The sequence below is a fragment of the Musca domestica genome, unplaced genomic scaffold (assembly GCF_030504385.1).
Source record: "Musca domestica strain aabys unplaced genomic scaffold, Musca_domestica.polishedcontigs.V.1.1 44, whole genome shotgun sequence".
Lineage (NCBI taxonomy): Eukaryota > Metazoa > Arthropoda > Insecta > Diptera > Muscidae > Musca > Musca domestica.
In genome coordinates this window covers 2,381,425-2,401,409 of record NW_026712334.1, presented here as the reverse complement: position 1 = coordinate 2,401,409, position 19,985 = coordinate 2,381,425, and the positions used below count along the sequence as shown (strand labels likewise).

At 36.5% G+C, this 19,985-nt stretch overlaps 1 protein-coding gene across 2 annotated transcripts in view; it reads left to right on the top strand.

The window, feature by feature from the left end:
• The window catches only part of LOC101887903 (uncharacterized), a 226,669-nt gene that overhangs the window by 71,296 nt on the left and 135,388 nt on the right, over positions 1 to 19,985 (top strand). For both annotated transcript variants that reach the window (XM_059127329.1, XM_059127328.1), the window contains exon 2: positions 8,994 to 9,861. The gene's annotated coding sequence lies outside the window, so the exon portion shown is untranslated. The remainder of the gene's footprint in view (positions 1 to 8,993; positions 9,862 to 19,985) is intronic.

The window sequence follows — 19,985 nt, the reverse complement described above, 5'->3', positions numbered from 1 at the left end:
CGCGACGCAGTGGCCGAAAAATGGCTCGTGTGCTGAACGTATCCCAATATTCCATTCGGCAAATATTGAAAAATGAGCTTGGGGTAAAACCATTGAAACTCCAAAAAGTGCAAGAACTTACACCGCAACAGAAAAAAATAGACTCAAAAGAGCTAAAGAGTTGCATCGCTTGGCCGAAAATGGTGAACTGCCGAATTTGGTTTTCTCTGCTCCGATGAGAAAACATTCGTTGTCCAATAGTTTGTAAACAATCAAAATTATCGTGTTTACTTGCCAAAGAGGTCAGCTGAAAATGTGCACCTTTGGTTGGCCACCAGAACTCAAGCACCTGCCATGGTGATGGTGTGGGCCGCCAAAACAGCCAATGATCGCTCTTCGCTCATATTAATCGACCGTGGCATCAGAATAAATGCCGAATATTATCGCGAAAATATTCTTGAGGATGTATAAAAGCCTTAGACACGCAAACATTTTGGCCGCCGAGAGGACTCCGCACCATCGCACTCAGAACGCACCACCCAAGAATGGTTACAAAATGAGTTCCCTCGCTTCACTTTCACCTCATAATGGCCACCAAAATCTCCGGATACCAATCCGTTGGACTATTGTATTTGGAGTATTTTGGAAAGCAAGGTTGACACTAAAAAATACCAAATTGTCGATCACCTCAAGCAAGCGCTTCGCCGGGAATGAGCCAAAATACCGCAGAGCAACATTCGGACAGTGTGTGACGGTTTCATTGGCCGTTTGAATGCGATAATTCGTGCCAAAGGTGACCAATTCGAACAAATCTAAACTTATTCTAAAAATTGATCCTACAAAAACAAGTTAAAAAGCAGTAAGTTCGGCCGGGTCGAACTTTTAATACCCTCTACCATTTGCAACGAATTTGGAAATTTCAAAAAATAAAATCCTTAAAAAATTCTGTTAAAATTTTAAAAATACCGAATATAGCCGTTATATTGGGGTCTATACGATGTGGACATACATATGCATTGTTTGTCATAAGCCATTACCATATTCAAATTCGAAACTTGAAATAAAGCTAAAATCATCAAAATATCGTATATAAGGATGTGCCGTTGAATTGGAGCTGTGCGAAGACCTGGACCAGCATAGACAATTTTCTGTCACAGGCTGTAGGATCCTATACGAACTTCAAATACCACATCTCAAACATTTGTACCTAAAATCGTCAAAATACCGAATATAGGGAGGCACTGATATATGGGGCCTATACGAAGACCTGGACCCGCACCGACAATTTTCTGTCACAGACTGTAGTTCCCATAACGAACTTCAAATACCAATTTTGAAACAATTCCGGTGAATAATGTCGCTAAAATCATCAAAATACCGAATATAGGGAGGTACCGTTATATGGGAGCTATACGAAGACGTGGACATGCACAGACAATTTTCTGTCTTAGGGTGTAGTATCCATTTGGAACTTCAAATACCCAATTTCCAATGAATAATTCGCTAAAATCATCAAAATACCGAATATAGGGAGGTACCGTTATATTGGGGCTATGCAAAGACGTGGACCTGCAAAGACAATATTCTGTCTTAGGGTGTAGTATCCATTTGGAACTTCAAATACCAAATTTGAAACAATTCCGGTGAATGACGTCGCTAAAATCATCAAAATACCGAATATGGGGGGTTACCGTTATATGGGAGCTATATGAAAACGTGGACCTACATGTCCCATTTACGAACTTAACCTGCCTCCAGGAAAAATAAACATGTGTGCAAAATTTTAGCCATCTATCTCAATTTATTCGAAAGATAGCGTGATTACAACAGACAGACGGACAGACAGACGGACATCGCTAAATCGACTTAGAATTTTACGCTGATCAAGAATATATATACTTTGTTGGGTCTGACATGAGTATTTCGAGGAGTTACAAACGGAATGACAAAGTTAATATACCCTCCATAGTATGGTGGAGGGTATAAAAATTAAAAATTATGGTGTTTGACTTTGTTGCCAATTTTTTATACCCTCCACCAAAAAAGGTATGGAGGGTATATTAACTTTGTCATTCCGTTTGTAACTCATCGAAATAATCATTTTAGACCCAACAAAGTATATATATTCTTGATCAGCGTAAAATTCTAAGACGATTTAGCCCTGTCCGTCCGTCTGTCCGTCTGTTGTAATCACGCTACAGTCTAGACGAATTAAGATAGGAAGCTAAAATTTTGCACAGATCTCTCTTTTGTCTGCAGGCAGGTCAAGTTCGAAGATGGGCTATATCGGTCCACGATATCGTATAGCCCCCATATAACGGTACCCCCCGATATTCGGTATTTTCATGATTTTACCCACATTTTTGAACGGAATTGTCTGAAAATCCACACAAGGAATTCCTTGTGGGTACTTTATACCTCAGCAGAGAATTATCTATATAGGTCCACAATATCGTATAGCCCCCATATAACGGTATCCCCCGATATTCGGTATTTTGATGATTTTAGCCACATTTTTCAACGGAATTGTCTGAAAATCCACACAAGGAGTTCCTTGTGGGTACTTTATACCTCGGCAGAGAATTGTCCATATAGGTTCACGATATCGTATAGCCCCCATGTAACGGTACCCCCCGATATTCGGTATTTTGATGATTTTACCCACATTTTTGAACGGAATTGTCTGAAAATCCACACAAGGAATTCCTTGTGGGTACTTTATACCTCAGCAGAGAATTATCTATATAGGTCCGCAATATCGTATAGCCCCCATATAACGGAATCCCCCGATATTCGGTATTTTGATGATTTTAGCCACATTTTTCAACGGAATTGTCTGAAAATCCACACAAGGAGTTCCTTGTGGGTACTTTATACCTCGGCAGAGAATTGTCCATATAGGTTCACGATATCGTATAGCCCCCATGTAACGGTACCCCCCGATATTCGGTATTTTGATGATTTTACCCACATTTTTCAACGGAATTGTCTGAAAATCCACACAAGGAGTTCCTTGTGGGTACTTTATACCTCGGCAGAGAATTGTCCATATAGGTCCACGATATCGTATAGCCCCCATGTAACGGTACCCCCCTGATATTCGGTATTTTGATGATTTTAGCCACATTTTTGAACGGAATTTTCTGAAAATCCACACAAGGAGTTCCTTGTGGGTACTTTGTACCTCGGCAGAGAATTATCTATATAGGTTCACAATATCGTATAGCCCCCATGTAACGGTACCCCCCTGATATTCGGTATTTTGATGATTTTACCCACATTTTTCAACGGAATTGTCTGAAAATCCACACAAGGAGTTCCTTGTGGGTACTTTATACCTCGGCAGAGAATTATTTATATAGGTCCACAATATCGTATAGCCCCCATATAACGGTACCCCCCGATATTCGGTATTTTGAAGATTTTACACACATTTTTGAACGGAATTTTCTGAAAATCCACACAAGGAGTTCCTTGTGGGTACTTTGTACCTCGGCAGAGAATTATCTATATAGTTCCACGATATCGTATAGCCCCCATGTAACGGTACCCCCCATGATATTCGGTATTTTGATGATTTTACCCACATTTTTCAACGGAATTGTCTGAAAATCCACACAAGGAGTTCCTTGTGGGTACTTTATACCTCGGCAGAGAATTATCTATATAGGTCCACAATATCGTATAGCCCCCATATAACGGTACCCCGCGCTATTCGGTATTTTGATGATTTTAGCCACATTTTTGAACGGAATTTTCTGAAAATCCACACAAGGAGTTCCTTGTGGGTACTTTGTACCTCGGCAGAGAATTATCTATATAGGTCCACGATATCGTATAGCCCCCATGTAACGGTACCCCCCTGATATTCGGTATTTTGATGATTTTACCCACATTTTTCAACGGAATTGTCTGAAAATCCACACAAGGAGTTCCTTGTGGGTACTTTATACCTCGGCAGAGAATTATCTATATAGGTCCACAATATCGTATAGCCCCCATATAACGGTACCCCCCGATATTCGGTATTTTGAAGATTTTACACACATTTTTGAACGGAATTTTCTGAAAATCCACACAAGGAGTTCCTTGTGGGTACTTTGTACCTCGGCAGAGAATTATCTATATAGTTCCACGATATCGTATAGCCCCCATGTAACGGTACCCCCCTGATATTCGGTATTTTGATGATTTTACCCACATCTTTCAACGGAATTGTCTGAAAATCCACACAAGGAGTTCCTTGTGGGTACTTTATACCTCGGCAGAGAATTGTCCATATAGGTCCACGATATCGTATAGCCCCCATGTAACGGTACCCCCCTGATATTCGGTATTTTGATAATTTTACCCACATTTTTGAACGGAATTTTCTGAAAATCCACACAAGGAGTTCCTTGTGGGTACTTTGTACCTCGGCAGAGAATTATCTATATAGGTTCACAATATCGTATAGCCCCCATATGACGGTACCCCCCGATATTCGGTATTATGATGATTTTAGCCAAATTTTTCAACGGAATTGTCTGAAAATCCACACAAGGAGTTCCTTGTGGGTACTTTATACCTCGGCAGAGAATTGTCCATATAGGTCCTCGATATCGTATAGCCCCCATGTAACGGTACCCCCCTGATATTCGGTATTTTGATAATTTTACCCACATTTTTGAACGGAATTTTCTGAAAATCCACACAAGGAGTTCCTTGTGGGTACTTTGTACCTCGGCAGAGAATTATCTATATAGGTCCACGATATCGTATAGCCCCCATGTAACGGTACCCCCCTGATATTCGGTATTTTGATGATTTTACCCACATTTTTCAACGGAATTGTCTGAAAATCCACACAAGGAGTTCCTTGTGGGTACTTTATACCTCGGCAGAGAATTATTTATATAGGTCCACAATATCGTATAGCCCCCATATAACGGTACCCCGCGATATTCGGTATTTTGATGATTTTAGCCACATTTTTGAACGGAATTTTCTGAAAATCCACACAAGGAGTTCCTTGTGGGTACTTTGTACCTCGGCAGAGAATTATCTATATAGGTCCACGATATCGTATAGCCCCCATGTAACGGTACCCCCCTGATATTCGGTATTTTGATGATTTTACCCACATTTTTCAACGGAATTGTCTGAAAATCCACACAAGGAGTTCCTTGTGGGTACTTTATACCTCGGCAGAGAATTATCTATATAGGTCCACAATATCGTATAGCCCCCATATAACGGTACCCCCCGATATTCGGTATTTTGAAGATTTTACACACATTTTTGAACGGAATTTTCTGAAAATCCACACAAGGAGTTCCTTGTGGGTACTTTGTACCTCGGCAGAGAATTATCTATATAGTTCCACGATATCGTATAGCCCCCATGTAACGGTACCCCCCTGATATTCGGTATTTTGATGATTTTACCCACATTTTTCAACGGAATTGTCTGAAAATCCACACAAGGAGTTCCTTGTGGGTACTTTATACCTCGGCAGAGAATTGTCCATATAGGTCCACGATATCGTATAGCCCCCATGTAACGGTACCCCCCTGATATTCGGTATTTTGATAATTTTACCCACATTTTTGAACGGAATTTTCTGAAAATCCACACAAGGAGTTCCTTGTGGGTACTTTGTACCTCGGCAGAGAATTATCTATATAGGTTCACAATATCGTATAGCCCCCATATGACGGTACCCCCCGATATTCGGTATTATGATGATTTTAGCCAAATTTTTCAACGGAATTGTCTGAAAATCCACACAAGGAGTTCCTTGTGGGTACTTTATACCTCGGCAGAGAATTGTCCATATAGGTCCACGATATCGTATAGCCCCCATGTAACGGTACCCCCCTGATATTCGGTATTTTGATAATTTTACCCACATTTTTGAACGGAATTTTCTGAAAATCCACACAAGGAGTTCCTTGTGGGTACTTTGTACCTCGGCAGAGAATTATCTATATAGGTCCACGATATCGTATAGCCCCCATGTAACGGTACCCCCCTGATATTCGGTATTTTGATGATTTTACCCACATTTTTCAACGGAATTGTCTGAAAATCCACACAAGGAGTTCCTTGTGGGTACTTTATACCTCGGCAGAGAATTATTTATATAGGTCCACAATATCGTATAGCCCCCATATAACGGTACCCCCCCGATATTCGGTATTTTGAAGATTTTACACACATTTTTGAACGGAATTTTCTGAAAATCCACACAAGGAGTTCCTTGTGGGTACTTTGTACCTCGGCAGAGAATTATCTATATAGTTCCACGATATCGTATAGCCCCCATGTAACGGTACCCCCCTGATATTCGGTATTTTGATGATTTTACCCACATTTTTCAACGGAATTGTCTGAAAATCCACACAAGGAGTTCCTTGTGGGTACTTTATACCTCGGCAGAGAATTATCTATATAGGTCCACAATATCGTATAGCCCCCATATAACGGTACCCCGCGATATTCGGTATTTTGATGATTTCAGCCACATTTTCCAATCGTATTGTCTGAAAATCCACACACGAAGTTCCTTGTGAGTACTTTACACGCAGACATAGATTTGTCTTTATAGGTCCACAATATCGTATATCCTCCCATATATCGGCACCTTTCTATATTAGATATTTTAAGGATTTTAAAAGAATTTTTATTGGATTTTATTTTTTTGAAAATTTTCTAATTCGTTCCAAATGGTGGAGGGTATTAAGGGATTTTTTTTTTTTTTTTTTTTTTTTTTTTTTTTTTGTTATCTCACCCTGTGGAAGAATCAAAATCAAATATTGTTTTTAATACCCATTAATACAACCTAGGGTGTAAACATGGAGCAAATGCTACGAAAATGTGGTGTTTTTTTGGAGAATCTCCATTCTAGCCAAAAGGGTAGTGTTGTAGGGTATCAAATGATTGGAATATAACCTTTACTTATTTGTTTCTTTTTTAAATTTCTGCCTATATTGCCATTTTGTATTTCTGTATATTTCAGAAAACTGTTTATTACGTTTTGAGGCACAATATTTAAATTGGTTATTTCTATGAATTTTTACCCAAATAATTTGATATATATATATGCCAAAAACCGAGGACAAATATAAGAAGTTCAATGGAGTTTATGATGTGAAGTTCAATCGGGTTTACGTGTCTGCAATTTTTATATCAATAACTGCAACCGTACATCTGAGAGCCAGGCGACCTCTTTTTAAATCAGTGTCTAAAGTCGCTGGCATGTGATGGGTAAACCTATAGACATGTGCCGTTTATTAGTCTTTTGGCGAAGAGTGTGTTTTTATACCCTACAACACTATGTGTTGGGGGTATTATAAGTTTGATTGGGCCAAAAATTTTGTAACACCTCGAAATATTGGTTTCCCACATAGGAAAGTATATATGGATCTTCCTAGCTCGCCGAGCTGAGTCGATCTAGCTATGTATGTCCGTCCGTCCGTCTGTCCGTCTGTCCGTCTGTCCATGTTAATTTGTAATCACTCTACAGGTCGCAATTATGGCCCGATCTTCACGAAATTTAGAATGTAGATGGGATTGAGGTCAGAATAGAACCCTATTTCTTTGGAGATGATCGCATAATATTTAGGGGTTGAAATGGACAAAAAACTGAAAAATTTAATGATTTTGCAGTTGCTCTACAAGTCGCAATTATAGACCAATCAACGCGGAATTTAGCATGGGGCTAGAGATTAGCACTGGGAAATCTTCCAATCCAGAAATCTTCCAATTTTGATGGTCATCGGGTAATATTTAGAGAGTGAAATAGACCACAACATTTGTGATAAATAAAAGTCAAATTTTCCATTAAACCGCGAATATTTTTTAATCCCGGCAAAATCACAAATAGACGAAAATGTCAATTCTGACCGTTACGTAGATGCCGATATTAAATATATCGGATTTATTTAGCGAAATATTTACAATGTATATATAAAGAGGAAGGGGATGTTAGCTAGAAAGCGCATATCTCAAGAATGGCTGAACCGATTTGAAAAATTTTGTCAATTGAGAATCCCCTTCTGGCATAAAAGTAAAAAATCTAAAGAAAATAGCATAAAAGGATGCCAATAATGATGTAAATATAGATTTTGTAGTATTTCGTGACATTTCTTTATTTTTTTTAAATTTTTTTATCACATGCGATTTTTTCAATTTGTCTTAATATTGAAGAGTATATTTCGTAACATTTTTTCACCTTACAACACAGGTTGGGGTTATTATATACAGACTGCAATTATCGTTCGATCCTTACGAAAATTTTCGTAAGGTTAGGGTTTGGCTCAGAAGGGCTGGGCCTATTGCTTTAAAAGATGTTCGCTATATAGTTACGTGTTGAAATGGACCAACAATTAAAAATTTTCTTGATTTTTTAGCCGTTAAAAAGGTCACAAATAGAAACCAAAGGACACGAAATCTCGCATGAAGTTAGTGTCTAGGACAGCGGGTAGAATGGACCACAACTTTTGTGTGAATAAATTCAAGCATTACTTACAGGCGATATCCGAAATACACAAAGGCGAACTTCTGGCTTTTTTACGTGACATAATTTCAAAAGCGAAATCTTCTGTAATTTTGATTAGGACATAAGGGGGCTTTTAACATGTTGTATTCATGTTGTTGGTATCACATAGTCGGCCCCGCACGACTATATCCTTTGCTTACTTGTTTTTTGTTGCACCTAATAATGAGTACTAATGCCATAGAACTTCAGTCTTGACAAGAAATGCTCTTTTCATATTGAGATACTACGTTTTTGTTTAAATAAAGATGTGTGTAAATAAGTATGATGTGCTTTACACATTCCCAATATAAACTTTTTTTCAGGTAGAGCTCGAAATACGCCCATTGGTATAGTGTCTTTTATATTCGGCCTTGTCGGATATATGTTCTTTTCGTCGCTGGTGTTTAATTGTTCATATTATAAACAACACAATCATTTTGTATCCTTTTGTTAATACAGTCATTATATGAACTCTTTTTTTTTTCTTTTCTAGGTAGCTACGGGTTTATTGTTCTATGAAATAAATTAAAAAAGTTGCGAAAAATATAACCTAGCTGAGAGTATCAAAAACGCCACTATGTGAACAGAAAAAAAAATATATATTATAAAGAGAACGCTACAAACGGAGTGAAATGTATACAAATAAAAATAAAAGAACTAACGTTGAAACTAAATATTTGACATTAAGCATTCGAAACAAAGAGCACGATATATGTACACACGAAAAAAAGGCAGGAAGAAAAAATCTGCTAACAAATAATGGTAACAAATGTATTTTAACCACATAAAAGCTACATGCATACATGCCAGCAAGCGAGTGAGCGAGCTAGCGCGCCGGTTCGGACCTACATGTGAACAATTGCGATTAAATATAAACGCTACATTAAACTTGAAATGTTGTGAAATGAACATTGAGTCCAAACAGCAAACAGCAGCAACAACAACTAACGACGACTAATACGATTCAACGAATCTGAAAAATAAATAAAAAAGTAGAAATGCAATGCAGTTTTTGTTGCTGCTGTTGATGAACTCGCCACAACTACAAAATGGAATACACCCGCACTCATGTGTTTTATGGAACACACCAGAGTGGCGAGGTATGATATCAAATATTAAAGTGGAAATTTCAAAACTGAACTAGAAAAAAAAAATCAGACGAACAAAAAATTTCGCTTGAAGTGAAAAGTAAATTAAAGCCATAGCAGCTCCACTGGCTGGCCAATAAACCCAAAACGTGTTCCACAATTACAGCTTCAACAACATCCAGCCACAACAACCAAAAGGGAGAAAAAAAAACGTTTTTTTCTATAAAACTGAGTTCATCAATGTCTGCAACATCAGCTGAAATGTAAAGAAAGGTTAGTAAATAAAAGGCTTTTTCTTGTTTATTTTGGAGAAACATTCATTTTTACCTTTTTTCCGCCGAACAGCCGGAAACCCCAAATAAAGAATGAAAACAATTGCAAAAATACTGAATTCAAATATTTATTAAATTTACCTTTTAAACGCAATTTACTTGTTCATCGGCCGTATTCAATGGAATGCTGTTGCTAAAAGTTAAGAGGTTTTGCAGCTTTATTGACTAGGCCCTCAATTCGTTACTGCTCAATTTCTTCTACCTTTTTGGATGAAAATTGTAAATATTGACAGACAGTCTGGAATAGAAAAGAATTTTATTTAAAAAATTCGAATTTAAAGGTTATTTACGCTAAATTTATGAAAGGTCATGATAAGGATTTTAAAAACAAGTAGAAAAATTATGCAAATCGAATCGACAATAAAAGACTTACATTTATTATTTGTGAAAAGCACATGCAACATTTTCATCACGGCGATGTGTTTACGAACAAGTTAGTAAAAAGTATCAGTCGGTATTGCCGGCAGATATATACCCTCAGCCTGTGTTCGATTGTTTAAATATAATTTGAGTAGTGCTACAATTATTCAAACGTTTGACCCTCTATGGAGCAGGTTCCGAAGGAATGGGTCAATATTGTCCATTTCGTATCGGACCCAAAAATATGATATAAATATTCCGATGTTCCTAGTATGGATTATATCGACTCACTCCTTCACTTTATATGAGATATGTAATAATATTTAGATATGCGTGATTTACTTATATTTTATATATATTTTTTGTAAATTTTGATCTTTTGTGGGGGAGGTATCAAGAGAAGTGGACCGATGTATTACCTCCTAACACCAGACCTTGGGTTAATAAATGTATTGGGATATGTGAAATTTGAAGACTAAATATTTGACATTAAGCATTCGAAACAAAGAGCACGATATATGTACACACGAAAAAAAAAAGGCTGGAAGAAAAAAATCAGCTAACAAATAATGGTAGCAAATGTATTTTAACCACATAAAAGCTACATGCATACATGCAAGAAAGCGAGCGAGCGAGCTAGCGCGCCGGTTCGGACCTACATGTGAACAATTGCGATTAAATATAAACGCTACATTAAACTCTTAACACCAGACCTTGGGTTAATAAAAGTATTGGGATATGTGAAATTTGAAGACAATCGGACTCTTACATCACATTCTATAAGATTTGTAATTATTCAAAATTTTGACCCTTTGTGAGGGAGGTACTTGATAGAGTGGACCGATATTGTCCATTTTCGCACATGACCTAGCACTGATGAAAATATGAGGATTCGCAAAGTTCGAGCAAAATCGGATTATCGTTTCTCTTTTTGTGCAAAAAATATTTTTTGAAAAATTCGACCTTTTGTGGGGGAGATACCAGAAGGAGTAGACCGATACATTCCATTTTTGCACCAGATGTGTGGAATTTGAAGACTATCGGACTCTTACATCACATTTTATATGAGCTTTAATAATTCAAAATTTTGACCCTTTGTGGGGGAGGTCCCTGATGGAGTAGACCGATATTGTCCATTTTCGCACATGACCTAGCACTGATGAAAATATGAGGATTCGCAAAGTTCGAGCAAAATCGGATTATCCTTTTTCTTTCTGTGCAATAAATTATTTTCTTTGAAAATGTTGACATTTTGTGTGGGAGGTACCAGAAGGAGGGGATATTGCTCATCTCCGAACTCGATCTAAGTTTGACAATAGTATTACGATGTACCAAGTTTGAATCAAATCGGATACTCCCTTCGAGAGTTATCGTGCGCACCAGACAGGTAGACGGACGGACGTCGGTAGATCGACTCAAAATGTTCTGAAACGGATCCAAAGAGACCTCGGGTCTAAAACCATTATTTCTACTTGGCACGTTTTAACCGTATCAAATGATATATACCCTCTGTAGCCATATGGCTGAGGGTATAAAAATAGCAATTTAGGGGAATATATTAATTTTGGCAAGATTTTGAATGCAGATATATCATAGGACCTATAAATCCATTTGTACTGCAGCTATGGTTCCAAAGCCACTCCAAACCGCGCGGGTAAGAGCAAATACCAAATGATCTCATTTACACTCACCTACCTCACAATGGACCAAAATACCGCAGAGCAACATTGGGTCAGCGTGTGACGGTTTCATTGCCCGTTTGTAGACCATAATTCGTCCCAATGGTGCCTAATTCAAACAAATCTAAACTTATTCTAAAATGTGATGCTATTTCCGACAGTTTTTGCTTTCAATAAATAAAATTAAAAAAATGTAAAAATTATGGCGTTTGACTTTGTTGCAGTTTTTTTATCTCAGCCTGTGAAGTAAAATAATTATACCAGTAGTAAGATACTGCGTCTCTTTTAATATTTTTAATAAGATTTTCTAAAAATACGGTTTTATAATTACATTGCAAAGCAAGCTCAACCTTCAACCATATTTTAGATTTCCTAATCTTCTAATCACCACATTCTGTTTGTCATCGAAAAACCTACTACGAATTAAACATCGTTTACATATTCAACCGATTGTGCAACGTTTCTACCAAAACTTTTCATTTGAACATATTTTTCATGCTTTTGCTTTGGTTCGTGTGGCTTTCGTTACTGTCTGTTAAAAAAGCATAAAGGACATTTCTTCTTCCGGCCTTTTTACAGTTAATAAACACAATAAGTTTCCGAAACATTTTCCACACAATAGCAATATACAACCACAATATTTTTTTATGAACAAAAAATATGTTTTTTTTTTACATTAGTGGAAAAATATCGTTTTGAAATAATAGAAAGGGGGAGAAGTGGATTTCAGGATATAAATGTTAAATTAGAGTGAATATTTTGAATTAATAGCTACCGGTGGAAATATATCCAAATATACATATTTCTGATAAAAATCTCGAGAAGCTTTCACATGAAAATTGAAATTGTTCTGTTTAATCGACAACCGTTTTTATAGCCTCAGCCATAGGGCAGGAGAGGGTATATATCATTCGATACGGCCAAAACGTGCTTCACCGAAATAACGGTTTTTGCACCTTTTGACCAAATCCGATCTAGCGCTTTCCGTCCGTTCGTCTGTCTGTTTGTCTGCAGGGTCTCGAAGGTAGTATCCGATTTAGTCAAAACTTGATACATTGTAATATTATTATCAATCTAACATCGAGGGATGGATAATATCGGTCCACTCCTTCTGGTACCTCCACCACAAAAGGTCAACATTAAAAAATATTTTACTGCACAGAAAGAGAAAGAATAATCTGATTTGGTTCCAACTTTGCAAATCCTAATATCTGCACCAGTGCTAGGTCAGGTGCGAAAATATTCAATATCGGACAAGTATCTACCCCCCAAAGGGTCAACATTTTGAATAATTATAACTCTTATAAAATGTGATGTAACAGTCCTATTGTCTTCCAAATCACACACATCACAATATTTTTATTAACCCAAAGCCTGGTGTGAAGATGGAATATATCGGCCCATTCCTTGTTGTACCTCCCTCACAAAGGATTACAATTTTGAATATCCATGAACCTCATAAAACGCGAAATTAATATCCAATTCCATTTAGACTTGATACATCTTAATTTTCCCATCAACACAAGATCTGCTATGGTAGAGATCGGACCACTTCCTCTGGTACTTTCTGCACATAGGGTTCAAGGTCTTGAAAAACAAAACGGTACAAGAAAGCGAAATAAGCATCCAACTCTCTTTAAATTTCACACATACAAAGATGTTTGCTAACGCAAGGTCTATTGTGGAAATGGGTCAAAGGGTCACTATTTGCAATATTTGCAAAACAAGTAAGACATTGCTATATCTAAATATTTCTCTCAACTAGAAACCAGAAATGAAAATGGAATTTATTATTTCGCATAAAATTTGATATAAATTTTTCATTATATCCTACAACACTAAGTTTAATTGGGCCAAAAATTATGTAACACCACGAAATATTGATTTCCCACATAAGAAAGTATATATGTTTCTTTCTGTCTCGCTGAGCTGAGTCGATCTAGCTATGTATGTCCGTCCGTCCGTCTGTCCATGTTAATTTGTAATCACTCTACAGGTCGCAATTATGGTCTGATCCTGACGAAATTGAAAATGGAGGTGGGGTTAGGGTCAGAATAGAACCCTATTTCTTTTGGAGATGATCGCATAATATTTAGGGGTTGAAATGGACCAAAAACTGAAAAATTTCCTGATTTTGTAGCTGCTCTACAGGTCGCAATTATGGACCAATCGAAGCAGAAATTAGCATGGAGCTAGAGCTTAGAGGTGGCTAGAAGTCTCCAATTTTGATGATCATCGGGCAATATTTAGTGGGTGAAATAGACCATGACATTTCTGTTAAATAAAAGTCAAATTTTCCATTAAACCGTGAATATTTTTAATCCCCACGAAATCACAAATAGACGAACGGGTCTATTTTGACCGTTACGTCGATGCCGATAGTAAATATATCCGATACATATAGCGAAATATATACAATGTGTATATACAAAGGAAGGGGATGTTAGCTAGAATGCTTATATCTCAAGAATGGCCGGACCGATTTTGACAAATTTTGCCAATTCAGAATGCCCTCTTGGCATAAAAGCATAAAATCTAAAAAAACGCATAAAAAATGCCAGTTGTGATGTTAATATAGATTTTGCAGTATTTTGAGACATTTTTTATTTTTTCATGTCTTTTATCGCATGCGATTTTTTCAATTTGACTTATAATATTGAAGTATACATTTTGAATATTTTTTCAGTTTACAACACAGGTTGGGATTATTATATACAGATTGAAATTATCGTCTGAAATTTTCACGAAAATTTTCACAAGGGAAGGGTGAAGCTCGGAAGGGCTAGGCCTATTGTCTTCAAAGATGTCCGCAATATATTTAGGGGTTGAAATGGACCAACAACTAAAAATGTCCCTGATTTTGCAGCCGTTATAAAGGTCACAAATATAAACCAATGGTCACGAAATCTCGCATGAACTTAGAGTTTAGGACAGCGGGTAGAATTGACCACTAATTTTGTGTGAAAATACCAACATTACTTACAGATGATATCCAAAATACTCAAATATCCTGATTTTGTTAACGAATATAGCCAAATATTGTAGCCAAACAAATAATATATATGAGTCTAAATTTGGAAACACAGAGGAGCCACTTGCTTTTGGAGATGATCGCAAAATATTTAGAGGTTCAAATGAACCAAAAACAGAACAAATTTCCTGATCACACAATTGAAGCCAATCAACACGCCTTCGCAGAAAGTTAAGGACAGGGAAGAATTCTAGCATTTTGGATGACCATTGGATTATATTAAGCTGTAAAATTGACCACTACAACCAACAGCACGACGGAGTGCGTAAATATTGGGCAAATGTCCCTGGTCAAAATGCTAAGGGTAATATCTGGGCAGTGCTCTTTGACATAATTTTAAATGCGATAAAGCTTGTTATATATTGTAGTGTTGTAGGGTATCACATGGTCGGCCCGCACGACTATAGCCTTTGCTTACTTGTTTTCTTTTAATTTTGCCCATACCAAAATTTTGATCTGTATAGAAATGGAATTCTTCCTAGCTCACGCACATTTTAATATTTTTTATAAATTATCACATGAAGAAAGTAACCTATATTGTCCAAACTTGGCACGTCACAATATTTAGTTCAGATACGAAATGGGCGATATTGACCCATTCCCTCGGAACCTACTACATAGAGGGTCAACAATTTGAATAATCATAATAGAAGTCAAATTTAAATAATCGTAAATTGGCTGAGGGTATTAACGATTTAACTTGTTTTTCAAGGTTTTACTAACCGCTTTCCATTTTCTGTAATTCCATTTTAGAGTACCTTTTTTTCCTGGCCAACAACTTTAACCAAATCTTATTTTCAACAATTGTTAAATGAACTTTGCCTTAATATATCAAAATGACGCTTTTTTCTGCTAATGTGATTACCCTAATTTCCCCTCGTCCATGCGTAAGATATTCCTTCTAAATTACATAAATGTGTAAATAAAAATGGACGTTGATTTGACATTTTTACGTGTGTAGACTGGACAACAACATGTATGTTGGTGATGTCAATTGTACACACATATATGTGTGTATTCAACGCACGTGTTTTCATGCCCATCAGTGCGAGCATATTCTTAGGTTGCGGTAGGGGAGTTAAACTAAGATTGTTGTGATTAAATAAATGAAAATGTTGGTAAATGGCAGGAAATTGTTTGTTACGTTAACATAATCTTATAGCATTTTTGTGGGTATGTTTTTGTTGCTTTTTAAGGAATGTAAGAAATGTATATTAAAAACTAATTGACCGGATTGAAGGTAATATGTTATGCTTGTCATTGTAATGGGTGTTCCTTTGCAGTGTAGGTGGACACCTTGAGGGCAAAAGGAATTTTTTGTGTTTAAAAGTTAATTAAAATTAATTAATGTTATTGTATAAACTGTATTGGAATACAAATTTAGAGCCAAGTTTAATTAATCTGGGGTCTATAACGTATAACATAAAAGTTATGGTCTATTTGGCTCGCTAAATATTCTCAAATGACCAAGCAAAATGATGGGCTTCTGCCCAACACGATTTTTCTGTAATTGCGACATGGAGAGTACAGGGTTGCCCATATTCGACGGACCCATGACTCTTTGGGCCCATTCCAATCGACGAGGCTTTTCCGCAACTTTCTTTGCGTCAATTGAATTTTGTACGGGAACAAATGCACATCAATGCGAATAATCCGTTTTAAAGTGGACCGAGCCATGCCCAACTGCTGAGAACGGCGTTTTTGGGATATTCTTGGGGACCTCTCAACACTGGCTCTTACGGCAGCGATATTCTCGGTCGATCGCCTTGGTCGACTTTTATATGGCCTCTTCGGATTAGAAAGAGCCAGTCGAAAATGGTGTTCTTAGAAGGCGCACTTCTCACATTTTTTAATGTTTTAAAAGCACGTTGAGTTTTCACAATTGACTTCTTCTGTTGAATGTAAATTTCAACTATTTCAGAGCGCTCGCGTGGCGTGTATTGGTTCATGGTAAAAATCTGCTTGGACTGACGCTTCAAACGCGGTATGTTATGGCCAGATGGGTCCCTCGAATATGGACAACACTGTAGTTGAAAATCAGGAAATCCTGCTGTATATGGTCCATTACAACCCCTGAATTTATGACCATCTCCAATAGCAATAGGTTTCTACTTTAACCACAACCTCACCTCCATGTAAAATTTTGTGAAGATCAGGCATAATATTGTGATTAGAATTGAACATGGAGAGACAATCGGACGGACACACATAGCTACATTAACTCAGCTCGGCGTGATAGGAAGATCCATATATAACATGTAGTGTTGTAGGGCCTAAAAACTAATATCAACACAATATTTTTAGGAAATGGGTTGGGCGTCATGTATTAATTAAACGATACGATATCGTGGACATATATCGACATTTCTCTTCCAGTGGGTAAAGTGCTTAGAAGAAATTCTAGTATGGATTTTCAGACAATTTCATTGAAAAATTTTCCAACAATCATCAAAATACCGAATATTAGGAGGTACCGTTGTATGGGGGGATATACGAATCGTGGATCTATATAGACAATGCTCTTCCAGGGGGTAATGTACTCAGAAAGAACACCTTTTGTGAATTTTCCGACAATTTATTGAAAAATTTGTCTACAATTGTAGTCAAATTATAGGCGCTATATGATATCATGGACCAATGAAGCCTATCTTCGAACTTGACCTGCCTGCAGGCAAAGACTGATGTGTGCTAAATTTTATTTATTTATTTATTTTTTTTTTGGTTTTGACTCTAAGCCTGATTGCAATAGACGGCGTAACTCTAGCGTGATTTAGCCGGACAGGGCTAAGTCGTTTTAGAATATTACACTGATCAAGAATATATATACTTTGTTATGTCTAAGAAGGATTTGGCCAATATTGTCCACGTTGGCTGAGGGTATACATCTGTCGGGAAACCCGACTGATACTTTTAACTTGTTTAATTTTTGAACTGACTACTTCAAGTTTCTCCAAAATCATAACAAAAAATTCAATTTTCGCTGCTTTGGGTTGCCAAATGCTGTTTAAATGTTAAGAGAATATTTACAGTTTTCCGATTTTTCACGGTTTCGGAGCACTGTGCGTTGGCGCCAAAAAAGATAATAGCTAAAAAATCCGATGTGAAAATTAAGATAAGTATCTCAACTACTTCTTTTTGTTTTCCACAAAGGGTAACAATTTCTAAAAAAAATAAATTAAATTAAATCAATTCTTTACTTTCATCAAATGTCCTGCATTCTAGTATATGTGTCAATATTAGATGAAATGTTAAGATGAAATATTTCGGTCCTCTTTCCTGATACCTACCATGCAACCGGTTAATGATTTAACAGTCAAATATACTAAATTTTTTTCAGGGGCCACATGATAGAAAAGAGGATTTCTTGCGAAATTTTTTTCAGGAACTATTTGTTAACAAGTCGTAAAACTTTTGACATTTTAAGCCCGGACTATATAAGTAAATAGTGACATGCAAAGGGCATATACTCGATGGCAAACTGACTGACTATTCCTTCCAACATATTTGGTTTTTATACCCTACAGCACTATGTGTTGGGGGTATTATAAGTTTGATTGGGCCAGAAATTATGTAACACCTCAAAATATTGGTTTCCCACATAGGAAAGTATATATGGTTCTTCCTATCTCGCCGAGCTGAGTCGACCTAGCTATATATGTCCGTCCGTCTGCCCGTGTTAATTTGTAATCCCGCTACAGGTCGCAATTATGGCCCGATCCTCACAAAATTTTGTATGGAGGTGGGGTTATGGTCAGAATAAGAGCCTTTAGAGGTGATCACATAATATTAGGGATTGAAATGGACCAAAACCTGAAAAAATCGTGCTTTTGCAGTTGCTATACAGGTCGCAATTATGGACCAATCGATGCGGAATTTAGGATTGAGCTAGAGCTTAGGGCTTGGCAGAAGCCATCCAATTTGGATGGTCATCGGATAATATTTAGTGGGTGAAATAGACCATAACATTTGTGTTAAATAAAAAAGTCAAAATTTCCATTGAACCGCTAATATTTTTAATCCCGGCGAAATCACAAATAGACGAACAGGTCAATTCTGGCCGTTACGTAGATGTCGATAATAAATCTATCGGATATATATAGCGAAATATATACTGTTCATAAAAGATGCTATATTTTTGCGCAACAGTGTTGTTTGTTACATTACCGGTGGCTGCATAAATAACATCATAAAAAAATTATGTACATATTAGACACATATGCACACACACATGCACATATATGCAGCCACCGGTAAATTCCAATGCTGAATTCAAATAAATAAGCATCGTCACCAGCCAAAACAGGTTTGCTGTGACGATGCAAATTTGAGTTAGATCAGTTCTGTCTCGAATTTAAAAGCGCGAACGCAAGTTTCCCCCCCGAAGTGAACAGTGCCCAAAAACAAAAAAAAAAACCCAAAGTGTTAACCAAAAACAAAACATAATACAAAAAACATAAAACATTGTACAAAAAACCAAAACCAATTGAACAAAGAACTACAAATAAATAAAAAATTTGTAAACAATACATTGTACAAAAAAAGGAAAAAACTAATTGAACAGAAAAAAAACCTAAAACTAAACAAAAAGTGTAACAAAAAAAAATTGAATTTTAAAAATTGAAATAAAACAATAAAACAAAAAAATATAAACACAACATCTTTTAATTAAATAGAAAACAAAAATAAAAAAAGGTGAAATAAAAAACATTTGGTCCTCCAGAGACGGAGAATAAAGTGAAGTTTTTAAAATATTAAAAACAAAAAACAAAGTATTAAGTGGACAGACACAGTGAAGTGAAACAAAAACAAAAGTGCATAATAAAATATAAATAAATAAATTAACAAAAAGTGACGTTTAAAAAAGTGCAACCAAAAGAAAAAGTGAAAAAAAAAAATAGAAAGTACACTGTGCTACAAAAAAGTGACATTAAACAAACAAATATATATTTTTACAAATTTACTACAAAAAAGAGACAACACACAGTGCTACAAAAC